This window comes from Dreissena polymorpha, chromosome 5 (assembly GCF_020536995.1).
Source record: "Dreissena polymorpha isolate Duluth1 chromosome 5, UMN_Dpol_1.0, whole genome shotgun sequence".
NCBI lineage: Eukaryota > Metazoa > Mollusca > Bivalvia > Myida > Dreissenidae > Dreissena > Dreissena polymorpha.
In genome coordinates, this window is record NC_068359.1 from 64117619 (window position 1) to 64123196 (window position 5578).

The window sequence follows — 5578 nt, forward strand, 5'->3', positions numbered from 1 at the left end:
GATGAATTTATTTCGAAAATTAGGGATGTCTAGTATATTTATTTCTATATTTAAAATATTTTTTACAGAAATTCCTTTAAGCAAACAGCGCAGACCCTGATGAGACGCCGCATCATGCGGCGTCTCATCTGGATCTACGCTGTTTGCAAAAGCCTTTTTTTCTATACGCTAGGCATAAATGGGTTAATTTAACCCTTTATCACTAAGATGCGAATTTAGAAGCCTTTAAAGTCCCTTAGAAAGTTAAAGTTAATTAAAGACCCTTTTTACTAGATTCAAGTTTTAAAGGCTTTATTTCCAACCCTTTGATACTGATGAGCAGCACACAGCATAAAACCTGAACATATTGCGAGTTACTCGCAGGCTGTTCTGGTTTTATGCTGTATTCACTTAGCCATTTTCACTGTGCCTCTTAGTGGGAAAGGGTTAATAAGGTTTATATATGTATCCATGTAAAGATAATACGTTAAAATAAAATGTTTTAACAACAAAAACAAACTTTAAATATTGACCGGAAACAACCTGTCTGATTCCGCCCGCACGCCCGTCACCGAGAGACCACATTCTGATAATAAGGAATTACAAATTCGTTGAAAATACGATTTAGAAATGTTTTTTTTATCAGAGCTCTAGTCAAACCAGAGCAAAATTGTTTACCTGTTCCATTCAATTCGTACCATTCTCAAATGAGCCCCGTTCTGGGAACACGGGGCTTAATGTATGTGCGAAAAGAGTCGTCCCTGATGAGCATGTGCACCAAAACCAACAAGGGCTGTTTGTAAAACACGCATGCCCCCAAATGGGCTGTCAGTTGTAGTGGCAGCCATTATGTGAATCGTTAAAAACAATTTTACTGCTTCAGGTCACTGTGACCTTGACCTTTGACCTATTGACCTGAAAATCAATAGGGGTCATCTGCCAGTCACGATCAATGTACCTAGGCCTAAGCGTTCTTGAATTTTTCATCCGGAAACCATTTTATTGTTTCGAGTCACTGTGACCTTGACCTTTGACCTAGTGACCTGAAAATCAATAGGGGTCATCTGCCAGTCATGATCAAAATACTTATGAAGTTTCATGATCCTAGGCTTAAGCGTTCTCGAGTTATCATCCGGAAACCATTTGGTGGACGGACCGAGCATTCCATTCTCAACAGCACTGTGGCATAGTTTACTCACAGTGACTGATAAAAATGGCACGTGAAACTGTAGTAAATGTTCAATCCGTTTCGACGCTGGCGCGTAACATGTCCTTAGATTAGTCTTTGCTACTACTTCCGCTGTACTCCATCGGTACATCCGCTACAGCTCCCTTACATCCAATCAGTAGCATATTTTACCAGCCTCCGTTTCCATGCCCTCTTTGCTCATTCCATACTTCCGGTCAGTATCAGCTTAAATCACTTCCGCTAAAGACCTTCCGTACATCCAGTCAACACAATCCGCTCAGTAAGGTAGTTTACACCTGTCATTACTTCCATCCGGTCAATACGATCGCAATCACCAGCCTTTACTTCCATCCGGTCAATACGATCGCAATCACCAGCCTTTACGTCCATCCGGTCAATACGATCGCAAACACCAGCCTTTACGTCCATCCGGTCAATACGATCGAAAACACCAGCCTTTACTTCCATCCGGTCAATACGATCGCAAACACCAGCCTTTACTTCCATCCGGTCATAACGATCGCAAACACCAGCCTTTACTTCCATCCGGTCAATACGATCGCAAACACCAGCGTTTACTTCCATCTAGTCAATACGATCGCAAACACCAGCCTTTACTTCCATCCGGTCAATACGATCGCAAACACCAGCCTTTACGTCCATCCGGTCAATACGATCGCAGACACCAGCCTTTACGTCCATCCGGTCAATACGCTCGCAAACACCAGCCTTTACGTCCATCCGATCAATACGATCGCAAACACCAGCCTTTACTTCCATACGGTCAATACGATCGCAAACACCAGCCTTTACGTCCATCCGGTCAATACGACCGCAAACACCAGCCTTTACTTCCATCCGGTCAATACAATCGCAAACACCAGCCTTTACGTCCATCCGGTCAATACGATCGCAAACACCAGCCTTTACGTCCATCCGGTCAATACGATCGCAAAAACCAGCCTTTACGTCCATCCGGTCAATACGATCGAAAACACCAGCCTTTACTTCAATCCGGTCAAACGATCGCAAACACGCATAATTTATGAAAAAAGTTTTAATTTATCAATATCATGGTATTTACAAATAGATATACTAGTAAGTGCCATGTTCGGCGACGGGCTCACGGAGAGTTGTTGGCGGCCGAGCTGGGACACACTTCCGGTCACCTGCATTGGAAGCACTCCGCCAAGAATTCGCCAAGAATTGACGTCATGTCGTGTTCTGCGGTTACCAAGGAGATCGACACGTGACTACCGCAACCGAGCCTACTCTGCCTTTCGGTGTTTCTTAATCCGTCACGGCGTTCCCCCGGAAGTCAACTATGACGACAGTGAATGATTGTTGATGATTGGGATTCATTTGGGGTGACTGATATACATGTATTTCGTGTGAATGCTATTTATCTTTATTTTTTTATAGGATTTTTCATGATTTTTATTGCTGACATGTCATGTTTCAAAACTAAATATTGCATTTAAATTTGAAAGTTGAAAAAGAAGTCCATAGTTAGGCTTGTGAGAAAATTGATTATTCGCGAATTTTTCATCCAGCATTAAATAAACATGTATTCATTTATGAAAAAGATCTTTATTTATTAATTTGGTATTAAAATTTATAACATATTATGACAAGTTAATTTATTGGTCTGCTGAATTTAAAGTGAAATTAATTGGAAAAGATCATTATTAACAAATTGATTTTCAAGTATTTATCAATTCGATCTGTTAAATTTGTATACTCTCCTTACTTGTGAAGTAAATGGGTTCATTCTCAAAACATAAAGGACGTCTGTTCGTCTGTTTGTCTGTCCGTCTTGCCCTCAGATGTTCCGACTTTTAAGCTTTAATATTTTAACTTCCAGGCCTTGTTCCTTATTGTCGATCAAGTTCTTGTTAGTTCATAAAGGTCCTCTTTATTATACGAAGTGCCGAAAGCGGAAAACACAAGCATAACATATAATTAAAAAACAACAACTTATAACTTGTGGCCCATTTATGCGTTAGAATAACAATAAACAATAACAAAATGACAAAGTTTCAGTATGACAGTCACTCAGTCATGTTACAGTCATCCCTTCGTTACTTCCGGGCTTCGTGAACGAGTAAAGGAAAATAGACCAGACCGCCTCCTCATATCAGAGAACTCTATCGCAGCGACAGGACGCCACCTCTCGGTCCCATATCACGTTTCTCTCCAGCGCTCAGACAATGCTCCTAGTGAAAGTCCGCGGCGCAAGTGCCGTTGAAACTGGCTATGAAGCACTTGTTTAACTCACTTACGTTGGATCCACAGTCACTAAGTTCATCTTCATCTGAGTCCCTACAAGTGACGAACTTCCTTTCCTGCTTCGATCCTGCCTCATACTCCATCTCCTTGCCGTCACCATATGTCCTGAGTTCCTCTGTCAAAGCCTCGTTTTCATTCGCGTCTTGCACGGCATCCAGTCGCGAATTGGACCACCCGTTGTACAAGTCGATGTCAAGAAAAAAGCGACTCATTATGTCCAGCTTTCCACGAACTTCGTCAGGCTTACTGTCATTTGTGGGGCATGATTTTCCTATGAAAGACTCTCCGTCGGCCTCCTGGCGAAGGCCGGTACACACGCGCCTTGTAGACGACTTCTCATCACGGACAAGACGATAAAGCTTTCTCTGCGCACGAGACATGCTTGCAAGTCTGCAGGTAAGCGCATCCACTGGTCGGATCACCAACAATTTCATGTAACCCTCGGCGCCCCATGACGTCATAACCTTGAGCACCGGCGACTCCATCGGAAGCAGTTTCTCTTTCTCACTGGTCGACTCGAACATCGCAAAGTCACGTTTTCTGCAGCTCGACGTCAACAAGCGGATGACGTCATAGCACGTAGTTGTTTTTGTGACGTCACAGGGAACGACGATGCCAAAGATCGTGACGTATATAGTAGTCATCGTTGTATACGGCGTCTGAAAAATATAATATATTGATAAAGAAATGCTTCGTAGTATAATACTTAAGGAACAAAAACAACCTAATCATTAAAAGTTAACCATTTCCTGAATGTCTACACATAGACGCGTTGAGTCCCCGTACTTAATTCTTAGACACTTACAAGTTATAACAAATAGTCGTTGTATTTACTTATGTTTGAACAAAACATGTCGCTTTTGAAATGTAAATAATGCATCTTATAATATAAGGTAATATTCAACAGGTGTACAATGTACACATATTTTATTTTATAACGAACTGTTGTAACAAAATGTATGTAAACGTACTAACTGAATCAGAGATTGTGCAAATCGGTTGTTTCTTGGAAGTATTTTTTGTACATTTGTAATTGGACTCACTTGAAATGATGTGTTATTGTAGGTCCTTAATGTTTGCTTTATTTATAAGAGATTCATTAATGAATGCACGGTCGTTAGCAGACAGTTGACTTTGAGTAGCTTATTTACATGAGCACACCTTTCATCGGCGAAATGAATTCGCGCGAGTCATTGTTAGGTGTTTGCACTTGACTCAGGTGTTAACGAATGTACGGGTACTTGGGGTTTATTTTAAAATTAACATTGTTGTTTTGCTTGAATCGAAATAATGACTTAGTACAATACTCGGACTGAATGCCTGTTTTTAGCAAATTATTTCAATAATAAATTCAAGGATAATTGCTTTAATAAAATTAATATTATTATTACAAGATGGTATGTAATTTAATGTTTAATTACTTTCTTGTTATTCCTCCCACATGGCTAGCAAACGTATTTAGCAAAAGTAAACAGATCAAACGCGTGCATTTTTGTACAGATGTCAAACAAATTAACCAACCACGAACCCCAACAAATTTTGCGCAAAAAGATTCATGTATGAAACATTTAAATTCACTATACTTAAGTGTTAAGACAACTTTTTAAAATTAATAAAAAAAACAACATCTCAATAACAAAATGATTATACAGTTTCCAATTTATTTGAAAAGCTTTTATATATAAAATAATATCAGACTATTTTTTCCGAATTGTCACTAACTATTGTAAAACACACACACACACACGCACGCACGCACGCACGCACGCACGCACGCACGCACGCACGCACGCACGCACGCACGCACGCACGCACGCACGCACGCACGCACGCACGCACGCACGCACGCACGCACGCACGCACGCACCACCACACACACACACACACACACACACACACACACACACACACACACACACACACACACACACACACACACACACACACACACACTCACAAAATACTAATGTTTGTTATTAAGCTTGGATAGTACTTCACGCATGCTTGCTAACACCTTCTTGGTGTAATCCCTACTCATCAGAACTCATACTCGTTGTAAATGGCTGAAAGACAACGATAAAATTATGTGTCTTTAATGCCAAGTTTAATCTTATTTTTTAA